This window comes from Podarcis vaucheri (assembly GCF_965113315.1).
Source record: "Podarcis vaucheri genome assembly, chromosome: 17".
Lineage (NCBI taxonomy): Eukaryota > Metazoa > Chordata > Lepidosauria > Squamata > Lacertidae > Podarcis > Podarcis vaucheri.
In genome coordinates, this window is record NC_138755.1 from 15501660 (window position 1) to 15524556 (window position 22897).

Here is a 22897-nt window from a genome sequence, read left to right on the forward strand (position 1 = left end):
ATATTAGATCAATGGTTTGCAGCAAGCCTTTTCCATTTTGCTGGGCTGTTCACCACCACGGCAAAAGAAATCTTACAATGCCAAGCCTTTCCTACCCTCACTATTACTAGTGTGTTTCAAAACGATGTTATGTTGAGCAAAGCATTTGATGTTTGCGAGTAGGAGTGCGCAAAGACTATTGTTCCCAGTTAAAGTCATCAAACTTGATATACTTGGGAAGCAAGATGAGCAGTGTTCGAAATTAGCCAGGTGCTAGGTGCATTTTGGAGGTGCATGCCTGACAATCCTTGGATCTTGACTGTTTTCACAAACTCAATACCCTACCCTGTATAATGCTGTTATATTTTATCTGCACAATCAGAACAAATTTCAGGAACCAAAACCAACCTGAGCCGGAGCCGAAAACAACGTTATAGTTAATTGTTGTCGCTTGTCGTTGTGACGTTAACATATATGAGAGAGCGCTGGAGGGGAAATAGTTAAACAGGTTGCACAGTCAGGACCCAGGGGGTGGAGTCAGTGGGACTATAAAACCAGTTCGGGGAGGAGTTCAGGGGGAGGAGCTCGATGGGAGTTGTTGGTGGGTAGTTGGTTGGTTTTAGTGGGTTGGCTGGTTGGGAAAGGAGTTGGTAATAGAGAGACAGTTAGAGCAGTAGGTTCTTGAGTGTGGGGAGGTAGAAGAGATAGAGCGAGGAAAATAAGACTAAGAAAGTAAAGAGCAACAGTGTTCAGAATGCCGTAAAAGTTTTGTTTGTGTCTGAAATAAAATACACTCTTCTTTATTAATTGAGAAGCTGACTGAGACTGAAGTGATTTTACCAAGGTGGACCTGGTTGGTGGCAGCGGATTAGTGGTGTACGGGTCAATAGTCCGTGAGACGACCGGGGGCTCCGTATGAATGCCACAGCCATCACTTACCCCACCCTGATGCCCTGCTCAAAGTTGTGGAGCATATTATCGCTACAAATGGTCACCATTACAAAAAAGAAGTTGGATTAGGCCAATATATACGTGAACTGTCCCTGAATCAAGTGATTTTTCTTCTTTAAGTTCTCAAAGCTCCTAACCTAGCTCAAGGTTGTCCTCTGAACTAGCCGGATGTCTAACTGAGACTCAATCCAAGTCACTCCATCATTTGAAAAATAAGACACCGGAGAAGTCTTGCGCCAAAATGGCAACTAGACATTCCATTTCCACAACTGTAACCTTGGTTTAAGGCACCATTTGGCACCTAGCTTATATATCTGAGTTTCTAAAACTGAAGATGAGTACAGTGGTACCTCGGGTTAAGTACTTAATTCATTCCGGAGGTCTGTTCTTAACCTGAAACTGTTCTTAACCTGAAGCACCACTTTAGCTAATGGCGCCTCCTGCTGCTGCCGCGCCACCAGAGCACAATTTCTGTTCTCATCCTGAAGCAAAGTTCTTAACCTGAAGCACTATTTCTGGGTTAGCGGAGTCTGTAACCTGAAGTGTATGTAACCTGAAGCGTTATGTAACCCGAGGTACCACTGTACTAGAACACGACGTGCAAACACACAAAAACAACCCACACACCAAACAAACTCCAAACCCTACAATGTAAAAGCCATAGGAACGCAGAAAAGCTCCAGTATTTTCTTCTTTATGGAAGTAACATCAAGATGCAATTGCAAATCATTCTGACACCGTTTTCTTCTGTGTGTCAGAGGAGCCTTATCAACCTCCAGATGGGGGGAAGGTCATTCACATCATATGCTTTTGACCGTTTCCATGATAAACACTCTGTTTAACAGCAAATATATCTTCAATATGCAGAAGATATGCCGGTGAATTCAAAACTGAAACATGAATCGTTGGAAGGGAAGTAAGGACGGCATTCTACAATAAGAGATACAGATGTCTTAAAAGCAGTCGTGGAGACAACATTATCACGTCCCTCTCCTCATTTTGGATATTTTTATTTATTTTCAAGAATAGTATTTAGGTACAGAATAATTAAAATGCCTTCAACAGTAGACGTTTGTCATTTTTGAGTCAGTAACAGTTATATAGCAAAGAACATTGACCCCCCTTTTTTTAAAAAAAGGTCATAACCAAAAACTAGAAAAAAGTGGGAAATTAACTTTAAACTCACTGTTAGCTGCGAAAATTGACTAGCATCTGTATAACTCAGACATTTATATGCATTATTACATCTCTGATGAGCCATTTCATCTACCAGATATTCCAATATGAAAACTCTAGCATTACAACTGGACCATTTTATAACATGGATATTAAAATCTGGTTTACAGAGTAGTCCCAGTAATATCTCAAAATTGAAGGGCTACAGTTACTATGAAATACTAAGAAAGTCTGACCTGCAAGACACAGGAGAACAGAGAGACTGACACCTTTTAGGTCTGGGCAATATATCACCCAAAACCGGTTTCAAGTGCATATTGTGATATCGGCTTCATCATTTCTGACCTGGCAAGAATACATCACAAATCATGGTGTGTGTGTTTGTGTGTATGCAAAAATCAGAATGTGGGGAAAACTGTGAAGCCAGCCTCCACATAGCTCCCTTTCAGACATTGTGATATATCAGTATACAGTGGTACCTAGGTTCTCGAACTTAATCCGTTCCAGAAGTCCGTTCGACTCCCGAAACGTTCGGAAACCAAGGCGCAGCTTCCGACTGGTGCAGGTGCCCCGGAAACAATAGCTGACAGCTGCATCAGACGTTCGGCTTCCAAAAAACGTTAGAAAACCAGAACACTTACTTCCGGGTTTTCGGCGTTTGGGAGCCGATTTGTTCATCAACGAAGCTGTTTGAGAATCAAGGTTCCACTGTACATTAGTATATCGTGATGTTTGGGTGGTGATATATCGCCCAGCCCTACTTCCTGCCAGACCTGACATGTCTTTCGTTTGCCTCTAAGCTGCTCACAATTTCCTCCAACCAAGCAGTTACATTTGTTCTGCTGTGAACAACCTGTTTCTCCAATGCAGTCACCTGTAGTCCTTCTACAGTCTATAATGGAAAGCTTTTCACATGAAAAAAATAAACAAAATCAAGATAACTGTACAGTCATACCTCATGTTACGTTTGCTTCATGTTATGTTTTTTTCAGGTTACAACCCACGGCGACCCGGAAGTACCAGAAAGGGCTACTTCCAGGTATCGCTGCTCGCGCATGCGCAGACGCGTAAAATGACGTCACACGCATGCGCAGAAGTGGCGAATCGCAACCCACATGTGCACTGACGCACCGCTGCGGGTTGCGTTCTTTTCATGTTGCGAACGGGCCTCCAGAACAGATCCCGTTTGCAGCCAGAGGTACCACTGGACTATTGAAGTGTGTCTCGGTTATTTCTGAAGATTAGAGACACAGTACTACCTGTACATGTGCCCACAGAGGAAAACCCTGTCCCTGCATTTCTGTGTAAGTTGTCGTCCTCAGCATGTCACCTGACTGGAAGCTCAGAGCAGGGATTCATACAGAGATACAACATGTGACCTTTTCTGAAGATGCAGCAGACTCGGCAGAGGATGAACAGGCCAGAAGCCCAGAGCTCAGCTTCTCCTGTGGACAGGTGCTTTAGGCTCACAAAAGTATTGATTCCTTGCTGCCCGGTAGCAGTTTTCCCACGGTACATACGTTGTTTGGGAATTACTGGGCGAGGTATAAAAGAAAATCTCACAGCGTTTTTCTGGTGTGTCTGTACATATGCGAGGAAAAGATTTAGAAGATCATAGTCTTAACAGGTTACATAAGATGTTCACCAGCCAGAAGACTGAAAAGCCTGGTTTCCTGTCTGTAGGAAAGAGCCAAATGGCAAGAAAACAGCAAGATCAAACGGCCAGGCAGCCGATAGCTTGGTCTGAGATGAGCAAGAAAAGGGAGCAAAAAGGCAGGTAAAGACAGATCTGAGTAGGGGGTAGGGGGAAAGCAGATTTCAGTTTCTGTACTATCCCATCCTACAGATAAGGTAAAGGTAAAGGGACCCCTGACCATTAGGTCCAGTTGTGACCAACTCTGGGGTTGCGGCGCTCATCTCGCTTTACTGGCCAAGGGAGCCGGCATACAGCTTCCGGGTCATGTGGCCGGCATGACTAAGCCGCTTCTGGCGAACCAAAGCAGGGCATGGAAACGCCGTTTACCTTCCTGCCGGAGCGGTACCTATTTATCTACTTGCACTTTGATGTGCTTTCGAACTGCTAGGTTGGCAGGAGCTGGGACCAAGCAACAGTCGAATCACCCCATCGCGGGGATTCGAACCGCCGACCTTCTGATCGGCAAGTCCTAGGCTCTGTGGCTTAACCCACAGCACCACCCGTGTCCTCATCCTACAGACAGGGGCCAAATAAAACAAGAATATATACTTCAACATGACCCCGGATAGCTCAGTTGGTTAGAGTGTGGTACTGATAACGCCAAGGTTGCAGGTTTGATCCCCGTAAGGGACAGCTGCATATTCCTGCTTTGAAGTTGGTTGGAACAGATCAGCATTTCTCAAACTTGGGTCTCCAGCTGTTTTTGGACTACAACTCCCACCATCCCTAGCTAGCGGTCAGGGATGATGGGAACTGTAGTCCGAAAACAGCTGGGGACTCAAGTTTGGGAAACCCTGAACTGGAAGATCCTCAGGATCCCTTACAAGTCAACAATTCTGTGATTAGATTAAAACCTATCAATGCCACTAGCAGCAAGGACAATGAAAACAGTGCTATTGTGGGGTGGTCTAGCTCATATAAAACCCCTCAGTGCAATACTGATCTTACAGTAAAATCTGGTTCCCAGAAAATATGGCCAACAGGACATTTTCAAGTCAGTTTCGTTATCCCTGTGTTCCTAACAGGGAGGTTTAGATTTCCTTGCAGTGAAGATCTGAGCCACCATTTATCTATGCATGGGGAGGGAAAGTTGAAATTGGTGTCCAGTAAAAACAACTGGGGTTCAAAAGCTTTTGAGCAGCCACCTTCCACGTTGGCCATCGATGAACTTTCAGTTTCACAATATGTTCTTGCCTGCTCTGAACGTGATGTTCTCTTCAGCCAGGGCATTTGACAAGCTGTTTTGTCTTGTCTCTTCTCGCCACCACTATTGCAAGAGGGTTCTGAGTGAGCCCTCTGACAGCATTTGAGGAAAGAATCACTTGATCTGAAATTGCTAGAAGCAATTGTATTCCCTTCCAACTCTACAATTCTATGGTCATGAAAAGTCTAGAACAGTTCGCCGGTTTGCGTTACTTTCTATGGGAAAGGGTGCCTTGGTTTTGGAACGGACTTCCAGAACGGATTAAGTTTGAGAACCAAGGTACCACTGTATTACATGAATGTAGGAAGTTGTCTTAATTCAGTCAAACAAATGGATCATCCATCTCAGCTTTTCCCACTGACTGGTAGTGGCTCAGCAACATCCAAAGCATTTCATATCCAGACATGCCTGGCTTCTTCACCCACTCACATGATTTTGCTGCTTTAATTTGTACACTGGCCAGGTGTTAATTTCAGGGTGGAAAACAGAAACAGAAAGACCATGAGCTTGATGTGGCAATCCAAATAATTAAACTCGTCCGAGCCATGTTTCACAGGTATCGTAAAACTGACCTGAACGGTTTTTCTCCCTTTGTTACCAATAGCCTTAAACTAGACTGTTCAAGATCCCTTTACGACACACGAGTAGCAGTTCCACAAATGTTTAAAACCAAGCCTCTAACGTACCAAGCCACCAGATTTTCTGAAAGGAGTATTTGTTAGCAAGTACCATCTCAACGGCACAATGCGGTAACAAGAAACTAGATCTCTGGACAATCGTATTGGTGCACGGGAACCAAAAAATGATACTATGAACTGAGTTACTCACTTATATCAATGTTACACAATCCACATCCGCTTCGAACAGACCAAAACAGAGGCACTTGGCAAACAACAAAGCTACTCTCACTGCTCAGCTTAAAAGCTAACTTGCCAACAGCCTTTTTATTATTATTCTTATTATTACTTACAATATTATCTCGCGGTGCTGGCTATATTCCTATTTTTATCAGCTTAATCATTTACAGCCGGAATTTGTCCACAACCACCCGCTATAGAAAATTATAGATCAACCACTGGACTTTACCACCTCGATTCTTATGCTCCTTCCATCAGGCAGAAGCAGAGGGGAAGAGTAGCAGGGCTATCCCATAATTTCTGCTGATTTTCAGCTCTCTTTAGCTCTCCCTAAACTGTCACCTAGCAGCAGCCATTGCATCAGGCAATCTGAACCATTCAATCCCAGCGAATCATTTTGTGAACAGGTGCCTGAGCTTGAATGAATGAATCTTTATATGCGTCAGCCATCGGCCGTAGCAATGAAACAATAATATGATATACAAAGAATAGAAATAAAAAGTCAATTATGTAAAATACATTTTAGGGTTCTGAATCAGTAGTCAAATGGTGGATCTTATTCTGATTGCCCCAGCTAAAAACCTGGCAGACTTTGCTGTCACCTGCTCATCTTGATCTGCCAAGAGAAAGGACACTGTGGCAGTGGTTGGGCAACCTGGAATGGACAAACTAAAGAGCGGTGATAATCTCATTCCTCAAGTCTTTATAAAGAGTGCAAGCCAGAAGGGCATGCGCCACCAATTCGGTGCTGCCATCTCCACAGGGACAGAAGCATTTTTCGTATGGAATCTGTTGGAATCGTCCCTCAAGTACAGCCGAGGGCAATACGTTCAATCTTGCGAGAGTAAAAGCGTGTCTGTATTTTAGAATTGCTAGGTTGTGGCGCCTGAGCTAGTTTTCCTCCCTTCTCCTTCGCAATCCTTGTCATGTATTTTAGACGGTAAACATTAGGACACAGCTTTTTTATTTATTTTTTTACTACAGATGTTTGGAAGCTGCTTTTGGCACCCCCCCCCCAATTGTTTGGGGTCGAAACAATTTAATGAGATAAATAAAATACTTGAGGTTTTTGCACAACGGCGGGGTGGTACGTCACGTTCCCGTCACTCATGGAGATGAAAAATGAATGCCGCAAATAGGCTGTCCATAAGAAAGGGAAGGGGAGATTAATGCTGCCTTCTTCCGCAGGACAGAACTGACATGATATTTTGTCAATAAATACCACTGCTACCGTTAAAGCGAAAGAAAAGTCAATGGATTAGACAAGGAAAAGCTACAAAGATTCCTTTGGATTCCATTTCAGCCGTGTTTGTTTTGAGTTTACCTTTTCAACAAGTACAGTAGTTTGGTTTTCTTGGCCTAGCTACCCATGAACACCCAGATTAGGGATTTTTGCTTTTGTTTTGGCTCATATATATTAGCTATATATTCAAGTTATAGGAATATGGGATCCTTTGTTTTTAGGAGTTCTTCACCGCAATGCTTATCAGACTGAATTTACAACTAAACTGGATTTGACAGCGGAAGTTCTGTATGTTTTACATGTGGAATTGCCCCATTTTCTCAGAATGGGATGTCTGATTTTAACAGCACTAAAACACACACACACACACGCCTGACATTTATCTCCCTAGCTCTGATACTGGAAATTATTTCAAAGGAGTTAAAGGCACGTGGAAAGGGGAGGTATAGGAAGTTCTCTGCATTCCCAATTCATGTGCACTTTTTGTTGTTATAAATGCCACACATGACACTCAAACCTACTGTCATCACATCTCGTTCAGCCCTTATGTTTTCAAATCAGTGTTTCATAACAGCCAACCTAGATTATATTGTTAAACCATATGTTTATTTTTCTATCATGTGTCTACGATGGTTTCTTATTTTGACAGCAACTCATGAGTGGGCAGCTGACACCAACTATTTGAAAAACAAAACCCACAATGCACCTATTGAAGAAAATTTGCATTCTCAGAAGATCCAGTTTATTTTAAAAAGTTTATTAAAGTTTTGGGTTAAGGGGGGACGAGAGAATTTCCATGCTGTGGGCCTGATTAGGGCTGCCAAGCCCTTTTGCTCAAGCCATGCTCACCTGGCGTTACATGCAATGGCAGGTATGGGGGAGCTAAAGGTGATGCCAGCCCAAAAGGGAGTTTCAGGTGCCACTGATCTACAGCACCTGTAAACCTCTCTAAAGTGGATTGTCTGGGCTTCAAAGCACAGTGCAGGGCACTCTACAAGCCTCAACCATCATTTTTAGGAGCATCTCTCCCTCCTCTGCAGAGATTTCAAAGGTGCTCCCTGGGACTGACTCCCTCAGCCTACTGTACAAAGGTAATTCAGTGTTCCATCCACTTTTTACTCCAGACGTGCCCAGCACTGGCATACGGTCCCCTGAAGATCGCCTATGATGTAATGTGGTCTTCAGGCTAAAAAGAAGCTTCCCACACCTAGCTTAACTTTTCTATCTCAGGGGTTGCTGGTATTTGGACACGTGTTTAGAGCTGGAGGAGATGAACCATAGGATTGCAGAGTTGCAAAGCGTGTTCTCTTTCATGGAGAGCACGTGTTGCGGTGGGGTCTAACAGGACACCCCCCTCTTGGTTACTGGGTGGGACCATTTGGATGGCCATGACTGTGATTGGGCCAAGTTGGGTTGTTGGGGAGATTTTGATGTTACCATTTAGAGGGATGACCCGAAGGTTATATATTCTTGGCACACAGCTTTTTTCAGCCTCTTTTGCTGGTAGGAATTTTGCCCATTTGGCAGATTGGCTGGGGCCATTTGGTTTTTGCCTACTGTGTAGCAAATCGTCACAACTTGTAAGGTTGTGGTTAGGCATTGCTTTTATGAATTGGCTGGTGGAGAGGCATGGATTGGCTGTGCCTGCCCCTCCAATGCTGCTGCTGCTGCAAGGGAAATCCATTAAAGGAACTGCCATACATTTGTCCGTATCCCAGCAAGGGGCTAGGGCCGTGCAAGCCCCAGGGAGCATGCGGGGAGAGGTGAGGGTCTGATGCCCGGCTCCATTTTCTCCCCAATATTGTTTGCCCTTACTGGCTTTCTCTGGAATCCGGAAGTCACTTCTGTCCCGGGGCAGGGACAGATAGTCATAACAAATGCCTAAGCAACCACTCACATTTATGTATTTTAATAAAGTTGTGACCAAAATTATGCCAAAAACCTTAAACAAAAAATCTGTGTGAATTGTGATTTATTTAGGGGGTGGCTTGGGGACCTCGACACGCAACACAGGAATCGCAATGAAAGCATCCATGACAGATCCACAGGAGGGACGAAAAGGCCAAAGGAGCTCCTCCCCACATTTCTTTAGGAGGAATGTGAAGAGGAAAGGATGGGGAGGAAAGACCCCCTCCCTCTTTTTCTTGGAGGTCCTTTTTCCCTTTAGGGTGGGGCAAGCCAGCTCCCTGAGAGACACAACACAGACAAGCTTCTTGCAGAAATTCAACTGCCTTCTTTAAATCTGCATGGGGAGCGGGGAAGAGCTGGGGGTACAGAAGGAAGGCAGGTACAGTCATACCTCAGGTTAAATTTGCTTCAAGTTGAGCGCGTTCGAGTTGCGCTCCACGGCAACCCAGAAGTAACAGAGCGCGTTACTTCTGGGTTTCGCCACTTGCGCATGCGCAGATGCTCAAAATGATGTCGCGTGCATGCGCAGAAGCGGCAAAAAGCGACGCGTGCATGCGCAGACGTGCCATCGCTAGATACGTTTACTTCTAGATGCGGACGGGGCTCTGGAACGGATCCCGTTCGTATCTAAAGGGACCACTGTAATACATAATCTGGTCATCGGGAGATGGAGCAGATTTCCGGCACCCACCTCATCCCGTGGCCTCCCCCTGGCGGGTCAAGAAGGATGCTCCAGAGGAGAGAGGTCACCGAATTCATTGCTTTAGCAACGGCAGGTAAAAATAAAAGACAGTCATTAGAAGAAGAAGAAAAACATTTTTAATACGAAGAGGATGCAAAAGGGAATAGAAAAATCAGGGGCCTACAAAAGCCACAAGAGGAGCTTCCTTTGCCAAATGGTTGCCCTTCTGGCTCCTGGGGGTTGACAGAGTTAGAGTCCCAAAGCTAGTGAAGGCCACACGATAAAGAGAGAGAAAAACCCCTCATGGATGTGAAGGTTTGAGAGCAGAGTTAGCATCCCAGTGCCAGAAGCCTTGGTTATATCCTGCCCAGATTACAGCAATGCACTCTACATGGGCTGCCTTTCAAAAGGGCTCAGAAACTTCAACAGGCTCAAAGAGCTGCAGCCAGACCGTTGAACAGGGCTGGTTATCATGAGCAGACAACTCCCTCGTTACAACAGCTCCGCTGGCTCCTGGACTGTTTCCGGGCACAATTCAAAGTGCTGGTTGTGACCTATAAACCCTATATGGCTTAGGTCCAAGCTATCTGATAAACAGTATCCCCTCATACAAACAAGCCTGAGTTCTGAGGTCTTTGGGAGAAGACCTTTCTCTCGGTCCTGCCGCCCTCCCAGGCACGCTTGGTTGGGATGGTGAGCAGGGCCTTCTTGGTGGCTGCTCCCAGACTTTGGAGCTCTCTCCCTAGAGACGCTAGACCAGCTCCCTCCTAGTTGTCCTTCTGCCAACAGGTGAAGAACAGGCTTTTGGGAAGTGACTGCTTTTAATGAGGGGCCTGGTGCCGTTTTTGTTGTGATTGCCTGTAGATCATACATAGATCGTATGTGTGTGTCTTTAATTGTTTTTTAATTATTGGGTTTTTTTCTATGCTCTTCATAGAACTGTAGAGTTGGAAGGGACCCTGAGGAAAATGCATCTGTCCCTTACAAGGATCAAACCTGCAACCTTGGCATTATCAGCACCACGCTCTGAGCTGTTCTTATTTTATCTGTAAGCCACCTTGAGTCCCTGTTAGGGTATTAATAAATATATTATAATAATTATAATAATAATAATAATAATAATAATCACCTAGGAATATGGCACATTTATAAAATCTGACAGGGCCCACCAGGAACCATATAAAGATGATCCTGGGGCAGGATTTAGCCCCCAGTTGGACATTACTAGTTTAAAGCATAGTAAAGTACCACCGCAAACAGCTTGGACTGAGAATTCTTCATTCACAAATGCAGACAGTGCTATTAACTAGTTTGCAAGTTTGCTAGATTTGCAAACTAGTCACAATCAAGATGCTGTACTACCCAAGGCCCAGTTATTTTTAGCAGATACTGCTGCGAAGACATATCTCTTTTGGTTTATTAGAGAAGAGTCTGCACCAAAACATGGAACTAAACTCTAGATGTTTTTACAGTTCAAAGCTTTAGGGATCACATTTCTTTATTTGCTTTCAACATATAACGCAGCAAAATAGCACATCCAGAATTGTACTGAGCAGTGTTACATACACAAAAGTGTTATGTACCAAACACAAAAAGTGAACCGAAATATTGCACAACACCAGCAGCACGGCTGGAAGGTACTGGTAAGTCCACTTAATAATATTAGCTCTTGTAGCCAGGTCCCCAAACACAGGTGTAAACAGAAACTGAAAACTGCCTGAATAATTACTCATGAATTACTGCCTTTTTTTTTTTTGTCAAAACACTACAGAACTCAGCTCACATAGCAACAGACATCATGACACATCACAGCAACTGGCTTATTTCTACTCTTTCCTGAGAAATAATGTTTAGGATTTCTTACACAATTTCCTTCTAGAGTTAAGTCAAATCACACAGGAACTCAAGAGAGGAGTTGGCAGGAAAAAAGCAGATAAGGTAGAAAGTTACCTCAACACCTGCAGAATATATCTCCTTTGTGCTGGCATCCAAGGGGGCCCTTTCAACTAACTAATCCTCCATCTGCCAGGCACAGAGGAAGCCAAAAGTTTGGGGGCGGGGACAGGGAGAGGGAACATTGGGAGCAAATACTAAGCAGGATTTTTTCCCCACCAGCAATTCAGTTATAATGGCTTTCTCACACCGATAATGAAAAATTGAAACTATTGCTGCAACACACTGGAAATATTATTGCTAAACATGGCAATGCCCAGTGAAAGCAGCTTGCTACCACTTTCCTCAAGACTGATGATTGATGATCTCAAGAAGAAACTGCCTTGTAAAAACCACCACCTAGCAAGCAAGCTACTCTTCACAGCATACCCTCCAACATTTTGGTGATGAAAACAGGGACATACTATTCCATAATAATAATAATAATTATTTTATTATTATTATTGCTCCAGACACTCTGGGTGGCTTCCAACATATACAAAAACATAATAAGACATTAAGCATCAAAAACCTCCTTCTACAGGGCTGCCTTCAAATGTCCTTTCATGGTTACTTATCTCCTTGGCTCCGGGGTCGCATAACCCCATACACGCCAACATTTCTCCAAGGAAAATAGGGACGCCCTAAGGAAACATTCTGGAGTGAAACCAGAAACTGGGGCGGCGTCTGTAAATCCGGGGCTGTCCCTGAAAAACAGGGGCACTTGGAGGGGCTGTCCTATAGACAGCAAAATGACAACAAGGCGCGCACAGGTGTGTGGGCTTCCGGTTTCCGCTGCATGCGCAGCAGATGTGACAACAAGCGGCACATCTCCCCCGATGCTCAGCAAGAAAGGATGGGGCCCTGTGGGACCGCCTTCTTGCTCGCGACAAGCTGCTGCCTCCCCATCCCCACCTGCAAGCGAACGCCGCCCAGCACACCTTGGGCAGGTGAGGACATGCGCGGCGAGGAGGAGGAGGAGACAGCCATTCCCAGGAGGAAACGCGGAGCGAGTAGAACAGTGCGCGAGACTCTTTTCCCCGCCACCCCTCCCAACCCCACATCAGGAGGGCTGCCGCCAAACGCCCTCCGCTTCCCAAACCCCATACAAAAGAGGGCAGCCCTAGCTTTGGAGAGGCCACCTCGACCCTCTCCGGGCCCGGGCGCAATTCCCACGCGCGCGCTCTCTCTCTTTCGCCTTTCTGCGTTTCCAGCCTTCCTTCCCACTCACCCCCAACTTGCCCCAATGCTATGGGGAGGGGAAAGGGCTGCTGCTGCTGCCGGGGAAGTGCGTGGGGGGCGAAACAGCCAGCCCCACGTCCTCGACTCTGCATTCGCCCTGGCCGGGCTGCGCGCGCGCGCTCTCTCCCCGCCACCCTCTCCAAAACGAGCCTCTTGGAGGGCGAGCTAAGGGGGTCTCCTAACCGAGGAAGCGCCCCGGGAAGCGGCCGAGCTCCTGTCCGCCTGTCAGCCTGCCCTCCCCACCCGGCCCCCCGCGCTCTCCTCTCCCCGCCTCACCGGCGGCGCTGGCCAGACGCGGGGCTCCCCGTCCGTCGTCGCCTCGGGCGCAGAGACTCCCTCGCGGCCTGGCTCGCTCCGGCGCCGCCTCACGAGCAAGCCGAAACGTCGCTGTTGCTGGCGAGGGAGGAAGCGGCCACCATGTTCCTTTCGGCCCCGCCAGCGGCTGGAGGCGGATCCGAGGCCCGCCCAGGAGGAGGAGGAAAGAGGGCGAAAGGGAGCGCAGGCGCTCCTTAAGCAGCCGGCGCTTCGCAAGGAGGCGCTGAAGAGCTCGGGCTCCTCTAACGGCAGCTGGGAGGACTCTCCGACGCTCGGACGTCGCCTCCGCTCAGGGCGAGGGCAGGAGGAGCCTTTCCCGGTAACGGGCGCGCCGTCGAAGCGCCGGGGCTGCGCGCCCTGTGCTCTCTGGCGCTCGCCTTGGCCACTGTGCGCTCGCCGTCCCGTTACGCACGTTTACCGGCTGGCTGGGGAGAGCGGAGGGCTGAATGCAGCAGGAAATCCCCCCCCCCCGCGGCCCCGGCAAACGTGCGCAAGAAGAGGCTGCCCTGCTGGGAAGGTTTCCTTCCCCGGGTGGCCATCCTTCTCCTGGCCGCGCGTAAGCGAGCAACTGGGAAAGAGGGCAAAAAGCGAGCGAGCCAAACGCCGGATCTCGGTTCTCTGGAGCAGAGTTGTGTTTGGGGTGTGGTGGGACACACAGCTATTCACAATGAGATCAGGTGTTAAACAGGTTTGTGTTATTGCCCCAACTCTGTTCATTATTTTCATTGCCATGATCCTACACTTTGTCGAAGGGAAACTCCCCACCGGAGTAGAAATCGTATACAGTATAGAACAGATTGAAAGCTCCTTATTCTGAGCAGGCTGAAAGCAAAGAGTAAGGTTACGGTAACTTCCGTCATAGAGCTTCAATAGGCTGATGAAAACGTGGTGTGTGCACGCCCAGAGGATGACCTCCAAACCATCCTAAATATCTTTGCAGAAGCTTACGGAAAGCTTGGCTCAACATCCAAAAAACCAAAGTGCTGCACCAACAAGCACAAAATAATCCCTCTGCAGCGCCACAAATCCAACTGAACGGTGTAACTTTGAAAAGTGTCAATTCTGTCAACTTAAGTTGCCATTCTTCTTTGGTTGGGACCTCACTCATTTTCCATTTTGGGGCTAACAAAACACAGGCCGCAGTTGTAGCATACATAAATAACCTTTTTTTGACACCTGGGGATTTCAGTCTGAATTATTCCCAACAGAAAGGACTCTGGTTTTGGGGGGAAAGTACATTTAAACATTTTTTTTCAGTTCTTTATGGATCATTTCCCAATACTCTTTTATCCTTTTACAAGTCCACCACATATGAAAAAACATTCCTTCCACCTCTTTGCATCGCCAGCACTTATCTGATTCAGCCTTATACATCTTAACAAGCCCACTCGGAGTTCAATACCACCTGTGGATCATTTTCAGGTAATTCTCCTTCAAATAATAACATGCTGTAAACTTCAAGTCACTTTTCCAGAGTTTCCCCCAGAGATTATAATCTATATCGTGTCCTATATCTTTTGCCCAGTGTGTCATTGAGGCTTTGAGTGACATTTTCAGGTCCAGCCATTACAAAACTCTTTCGCAATATTTTTTCCCCAGAAGGGCTGCAACTTTTTTTCACAATATCAGCACTTTGTGCTGCACAGAAATCACAAGACATCCGACACATTTGAGTTCGCAATCGCCGTGCTCCACCGCAAAGCACAACATTCGCCTCTCGTATGATGTCAAGAAGGACACTGACAAACTGGAACGTGTCCAGAGGAGGGCAACCAAAATAGTCAAAGGCCTGGAAACAATGCCTTATGAGGAACGGCCAAGGGAGCTGGGCATGTTTAGCCTGGAGAAGAGGAGGTTAAGGGGTGATATGATAGCCATGTTCAAATATATAAAAGGATGTCACATAGAGGAGGGAGAAAGGTTGTTTTCTGCTGCTCCAGTGAAGCAGACACGGAGCAATGGATCCAAACTACAAGAAAGAAGATTCCACCTAAACATTAGGAAGAACTTCCTGACAGTAAGAGCTGTTTGACAGTGGAATTTGCTGCCAAGGAGTGTGGTGGAGTCTCCTACTTTGGAGGTCTTTAAGCAGAGGCTTGACAACCATATGTCAGGAGTGCTCTGATGGTGTTTCCTGCTTGGCAGGGGGTTGGACTCGATGGCCCTTGTGGTCTCTTCCAACTCTATGATTCTATGATTCTAAGCAAGACTAAAAAGACATTGCATTGAGGAAGAATCCTGATGTGCTCTGTAATCCCAGAATTGGCTGGCTGAATTGTGCAATGATAAATGAAAGTTAAATATTCTTTACAACTAGCCCAAAGCATCATGAACATATGGATTGGACTCGCATCCCATTGTGAAAGTGTGTTCTGAAAGTCCAGAAGTACCTGCTTTTCTGGCTTTGGCCAAAATTGTCTTTGCTATTTTGACGATCAGATTTTTGATGATCAGATCCCCGCTGCTTTTGGAATGTTCTGAAATGCAAACAGTGGTCCTTTATCAGAGAATACAATATCTGCTCATCTATATGTGGGCAAAAAGTCTCTTTAGCCTCTTTATGACTGTCCTAGATCCATACCCTGCAACATTTCTCTGATTAAAATAGAGGCGTCCTAATAAAAAGCGGGATCATATAGAAACCAGGATGCCTTTGTAAATCCAGGACTATCCCTGGAAAATAGGGACACCTGGAGGGTCTGTCGATCTTCTATCTGGTAGTAGATCCATCTACCAAAAGAGACAATCTTTCTCTTCCCATGTGAATAAATCTACCCCCTGACTGCTGTGCTACTGGCACCTCCAAATTCTCCCTGCAATGCCCCTTGCCCCGAACATTAACATCATGAAGAGAAAACACAAGTTTCCCTTTGAAGTTTGGCCCTACACCTGGCTGAATTATCCCTATTTTTAGACAGCTGTCTTGAATCAGAATGTGGAGTACTCGTCGGCTGATATTTTGAATATCTTTTTTGAACCTTTGAAAGACTCTGGTCTGGAAAAATTAGCACAACTGCAACCTGTTTTGTCCTTAAAAACTACATTGTTGTTCATTCCAGCGTTTCCTTCATCTCCCCTGGAATTCTGCCAATCATTGTCCATAGGCCTCCTTGACCAATGTGATAAATGACAAACTTATTTTCAGCCTCTGAAGCACTGAGCTTTCTAACAGACTGGGTCCCAACACAGGCTTGGACTGAACACTGCAAGAACGATTGCTGCCTTCAAACATGTCAAGTGAATTTGCTTTTCTTTCCTGATTTAGTGGCTGTTCAGTTGAGCTGTCGGAGAGCTCATTGACTCTGCAGGCACTGCAGCAAAAAAACAAGTGGCCAAGTGGAAAAACCCATTGGCCACACTATCTGTCCAACGTTCAGATAACACACATTGTATACAAAAATATACTGAACCAGAGTCAATTACTGTGGCGATCACACACAGGGCCCCCGGATGTTTGATGGTCTGTGCCGCCACTGCGATTGCTTTTTCCGCTGCCACCACCCTGTATCTTACGGGGACACACGGAGTCCAGTCAGTTGTTAACATAAACAAATAATCAAGTTTATTTTTAAATGCAGGAACAAGCTTATGGTTTCAGTTAGTTTTTCTTGGCAGTTTCTTAATCTTAGTTCCTAACAACTTCAAACTGATTATTCCCAACTATCTATCTGACTCAACCTAACAATTCCTCTCACTCTCTCACAATACAACTTGACCAACCCACTGCTTATTCCTCCCTCTTCCTTCTTCAACTCCCAAACCTCAACTCAACTAGCAAACCTCAACTCTCAACCAACTTTCAAAACCTCCCACTCTAACTTTTATTTCCCCCCCCCTTGCATTCTCACTGGCCAATCACATCACACCTATTTTAACTCTTTCCTTATGACCCATCCTAGGAGGCAAACGCCACAATTACCATCCCAGTATCGTGGCTCAAAAAAACCCCCCACCATCAGCCACTGCCTGGCTCTGTCTGTCATTTCTTGTAGCAGTAAAGGGAAGGAGGCTGGGCTGTTATCAAAATAGATGCATCACATTTATGAGACCTCAGGTTCAACTCCTCCAGGGGAGAAGCAGGAAGGAAAATCTGGTAAACCTCGATGTGGCATTTTGAAAAAGTGTTCCTGAAAAGTAAACATCAAAAAGAAAAAGAAAAGAAAAGTGAAGCTGAGATTCTGCAGAGCCCTGAAACTATAGGACAGAACCTTCTCAACCCAGATGCATATACGCCAACCACAGGAAATATGAATATACTCTCCCTAACTTTTGTACACAATGCTGTTGCCCAAATACACTGCGGATGGGTGACCTTATGGGAACTCTGGCAGAGGTTTCAACACCCTTCTCTCGAAATCTCCGATTTGCCTGTTTCCAGTGAAATCAAGACCAAACACTGGTCCCAAAATGGGGCACTAGGTTTAAACAAAGCAGACTTGTGTCAACTGCTCATTTCCGGGTGCTTGACTTACTGGACAGGAAAGGCTCTCACCTCTGTGTTTTCTGGAAGCTTAGTCAATAAGTCCTGATCGGATTGAGATAGATGAGAACACATGAACTGAAGACCCAGTTTCTCCCACAGGCTGCAGTTCAGTGCACCCTTGCCTAGGTTGGAGTAAACCTCTTAAACACGATGGGACTTACTTGCGAGTAGATGTGCATGGAATTGCATCGTCAGGCTGTGTGCACACTGTAACTTTAAAGCACATTTCCCCCCTCAAAAAATTACGGGCACTGTAGTTTATTCAGGTTTCCTGGGAATTGTAACTCTGTGCATGGGCGCAGACAGGACTTATGTTGGGGGGGTGGGGGTGGGCAGGACCCCCAGCTGTCATCATCCTCTGTCTGGCTCTGTCTAGTATTTTCAGAATGAAATGTCTCAACAACAGTGGTTTCAAATTACCTTTTTGAACCCCAAGGGCTCAGAAAAATCCGACTAAACCTTCCGCCATGTGAAAACTAGGAAGCTAAACAAAAAATTAACACCGGGGAGTACCTTTCATGTGGTGAACGAGTGTATATTTTGCAAAATTACAAAGAGCACTCCCTTTTTCATCTTGTTTTAGAAAAAAAATCTAAACCAAAACAACTTTTCTCGGATTTGATGCAAACCTTTTCCGCACTTCTTAAATCCCTCCTTCCCCCTGTGATAGGAATTTTATGGTCTTAGATATATGGTAATCTTCATAAGTGTACTAACCAAGCACGTACATAGATCAGCACAGGAAGACCAACCTGGAACCATTTTGATTCCTAAACTGAGTAAATGATTTCTCTACAAGGTCAAAATGGGAAACCTCCCCATTGTCTCTTTCCTCACAAATCCTGTCTTAAGGGCACATTTAAGATATGAATAGGGTGTGAGCCTGTGACATGGCCCAGGAACTAAGTATTTATCATTACAAGAGACTGGCCAGGCTCCCCAGGCAATCCAATCAAGTAATCTGAGAGACAGGAGATAAACAACGACAGGAGAAAAACAACATTCAAATTTCTGTTTTAAGACCGCCTTTTCTGTGATGTATGTATGATGTATCTGAGGGGTGGTCTTAGGTTACACCCCTTCTGTGATGTATGTATGATGTTTCTGGGGGTGGTCTTGATCGACAGGGTGGCAATTTCAATAGTCTTTATAAGGCCTTGTGTGCCATTTTTCTGGGTTCCTCCTCTCTCCTGCAGGTGAGGGGAGCACCCTGTTGCAACAGATCAATAAAGATCAAACTTACTAGCTGCTTTGCTTCTCAATATTCTCTGGTTGGCCTCTGTTATTCTCTCCTACCAATAGGGAACCTATGTAAGGACTCTATATGGGCTCTTGGATACCCCATAAGGGAAAAGGGCAATTTTTGTTTACAACACCCCCCTCCCCATGCAGTTTTTCTGTGTGCACTCGGTAAGCAAAGCCCATGAAGATGCTCCCCTGTCCTTGTTGACCTTAGTCAGGTCTTTACTCTTGGCGAAGGACTGAATGACCACTCCAGGGGACAAGTGCATTGCTGAGCAAGAGAGATGGCCGGTCAGACCCACTGCTGCAGTATCCTGAATTCTGATGTTCTGCAGAGAACGGCTCACACATTATAACGAAGGATGAAATGATATGTGACATGCATTTGTGTGACAAAAGCAGGCACTGACTTTTTCTGGGGAAATGCTCTCTAGGGAGGGAGGTGGTGGTGTTTGTATTTTTTTACTTGTTTAGAGGGTGACAGCTGCCGCCCCTGTCTGCGCCCATGACTCTTTGAGAGGTAAACTGCAGTGACCAGAATTCATAGAGCGGGAGAATGTGATTTAAGGGGATACAGTGGTACCTCGGGTTAAGTACTTAATTCGTTCCGGAGGTCCGTACTTAACCTGAAACTGTTCTTAACCTGAAGCACCACTTTAGCTAATGTGGCCTCCTGCTGCTGCCGCGCCCCCGGAGCACAATTTCTGTTCTCATCCTGAAGTAAAGTTCTTAACCTGAAGCACTATTTCTGGGTTAACAGCGTCTGTAACCTGAAGCGTATGTAACCTGAAGCGTATGTAACCCGAGGTACCACTGTAATATGTATGCAGACCATATTACTGCGTGGCGCTCCTTCCTGAGTGGTGGTTAGCTTGGTAAAATGTGAGGTGCTTTGTAATTTATTTATTTTTTATAATGATATTTATTGAAAAAAGAATTTTTAAAATTGCAAAGAAAAAAAAGAGACAAAATTACAGAGAAAAAAAGACAAAGACAGAAAAAAAGATAAAACAATCATTTTCAAATTCTCCACTTTCATTACCTTCTTTCCATGACCTCCTCCTCCTCCCATCTCTTGTATCTTGATTAATAATTGTCACAGCAAATCCTTTCCATAATTCGTAATATTCTGTCATTACATTACCTTGCTGTGCTTTGTAATTTTAAGGCTACGGCACTGTGAGCTTTCAGTTAAAGAAAATTACTACTGCCCCTGATTGTACCTCCCACTATTAGAGCAAATTGACAGCTCGCTGTATTCTCGGATCTTATTTAGGATAACAGAGACTTTCATCCCTTCCAGTTCAAGTAAATAAACCGAATCGACTGTGTTGCGGAAGTTCAAGGGCAACCTTAGAAAACCTGGAGCTCTGTTTGCCCCTTGCTGTTGTATTACCTTCTTTCCTGCTCATTACGTTCCAAATCGAAACCTGTTTTTCCCTTTCGGTGGGCCCCTCAAAGCAGAGAATATTAAGCAAGTGGAAGGATATCTTTTATTTGGAGCAGATAGCGTTCAAGCAGCAGCGTGCAAGCTTCCAAGTTACACAATGGCCCCACATTTGGGCTGCATGTTCAAAGGGAGAAAATAAAATAAAAAATAAAATTGTGGCGGGGGAGGGAGATTTGATGTCCCTGGGCAAGGCATGTTTTTGTAGATAGTTCATTCCATTGCCTGCTAACAGTAGTGGGTTTGAAACACACACACACACAACTGTTAAGATAAAGGGAGACAGCTGGAGGAGACAATTAGGTTGAACGCAGGCCATGTGATCACATTTCAAGTTACACAAAACCCACCCCTAACCGCAAGGGACAAAGCCGGGCGTGGTATGAAGAAAATGTGCTAACTTTGAAGCTATTAATATCAGGCACTGCATGCAAATTGGTCATATGGGATATAGCAATATATGAATCTCACAATTCCTGAAACAGATTAAAATCTCCACTTCAGGCACTGGGCAGTGAGAAAATAGTATTATTATTAAAGATTTTATTGGGTAGAGCAGAGTAATAAGAGCAATGGGTGGCACATGATGTGCCCCAGGAATTATACAGAAATCTATGTGCAGCAGATTATTTAGATATAGCAGCATTGGTGTGCATTGGTCTTTAGAGAGGACAATGGACAGGTCTGTGCCTTGAGGAGCTTACAGTATAAAATTCCAGAGAAAGCGGGCAAGACACGGAGGCAAAGAAGCAATATGCTGTTGTTTCAGTTTGCAGCCTGTGTTTTCATAGAATCATAGAGTTGGAATAGACCACTAGGGCCATCGAGTCCAACCCCCTGCCAAGCAGGAAACACCATCAGAGCACTCCTGACATATGGTTGTCAAGCCTCTGCTTAAAGACCTCCAAAAGAGGAGACTCCACCACACTCCTTGGCAGCAAATTCCACTGTCAAACAGCTCTTACTGTCAGGAAGTTCTTCCTAATGTTTAGGTGGAATCTTCTTTCTTGTAGTTTGGATCCATTGCTCCGTGTCCGCTTCTCTGGAGCAGCAGAAAACAACCTTTCTCCCTCCTCTATGTGACATCTTTTTATATATTTGAACATGGCTATCATATCACCCCTTAACCTCCTCTTCTCCAGGCTAAACATGCCCAGCTCCCTTAGCCGTTCCTCATAAGGCATCGTTTCCAGGCCTTTGACCATTTGGGTTGCCCTCCTCTGGACACGTTCCAGTTTGTCAGTGTCCTTCTTGAACTGTGGTGCCCAGAACTGGACACAGTACTCCAGGTGAGGTCTGACCAGAGCAGAATACAGTGGCACTATTACTTCTCTTGATCTAGATGCTATACTCCTATTGATGCAGCCCAGAATTGCATTGGCTTTTTTAGCTGCCGCATCACACTGTTGGCTCATTGTCAAGTTTGTGGTCAACCAAGACTCCTAGATCCTTTTCACATGTACTGCTCTCAAGCCAGGTGTCACCCATCTTGTATTTGTGCCTCTCATTTTTTTGCCCAAGTGCAATACTTTACATTTCTCCCTGTTAAAGTTCATCTTGTTTGTTTTGGCCCAGTTCTCTAATCTGTCAAGGTTGTTTTGAAGTGTGATCCTGTCCTCTGGGGTGTTAGCCACCCCTCCCAGTTTGGTGTCATCTGCAAATTTGACCAGGATGCCCTTGAGTCCATCATCCAAGTCGTTGATAAAGATGTTGAATAAGACCGGGCCCAAGACAGAACCCTGTGGCACCCCACTAGTCACTCTTCTCCAGGATGAAGAGGAACCATTGATGAGCACCCTTTGGGTTCAGTCAGTCAGCCAGTTACAAATCCACTGAGTGGTAGCATAGTAAAGACCGCATTTTACCAGCTTCTTTACAAGAATATCATGGGGCACCTTGTCAAATGCCTCCTGAGATCAAGGTAGGCTACATCCACTGCATTCCCTTCATCTACCAAGCTTGTAATTCTGTCTAAAAATGAGATCACGTGTTTTGGTTGACTTAGAGTAGCACACGTGAACAAGGTCTTACTAGCCCACGTCTAGCAGTCTTAAATGTTCAGGCCTTGTCCATAGGATTAGCTGCATTGCACCTTTCCACCCGTTGAAATGGTTGTTCTTACCTAGGACAATTATTAAAAGGTAAACAATAAAGACCCCGTTTACCTTTTTATAATTGTCCTAGGTAAGAACAACCATTTCAACGGGTGGAAAGGTGCAGTGCAGCTAATCCTATGGACAAGGTCCAGTCAAAGGTGGCTATGGGGTGCGGAGCTCATCTCACTTTTCAGGCCGAGGGAGCCGGCATTTGTCTGCAGACAGCTTTCTGTGTCATGTGGCCAGCAGGACTAAACTGCTTCTGGTGCAACGGGACACCCTGATGGAAACCAGAGCGCACAGAAATGCCATTTACCTTCCCACCACAGTGGTACCTATTTATCTACTTGCACTGGCATGCTTTTGAACTGCTAGGTTGGCAGGAGCTGGGACAGAGCAATGGGAGCTCACTCCATCATGGGGATTCGAACTGCGGACCTTCTG

General features: G+C 45.5%; 1 protein-coding gene across 1 annotated transcript in view; it reads right to left on the reverse strand.

Annotated features, from left to right (window-relative positions):
* The window catches only part of DENND4C (DENN domain containing 4C), an 84212-nt gene extending 70898 nt beyond the window's left edge, over positions 1-13314 (reverse strand). The window contains exon 1 of the mRNA XM_082204516.1: positions 13147-13314. The gene's annotated coding sequence lies outside the window, so the exon portion shown is untranslated. The remainder of the gene's footprint in view (positions 1-13146) is intronic.
* Between the last annotated feature and the right edge of the window lie 9583 nt (positions 13315-22897).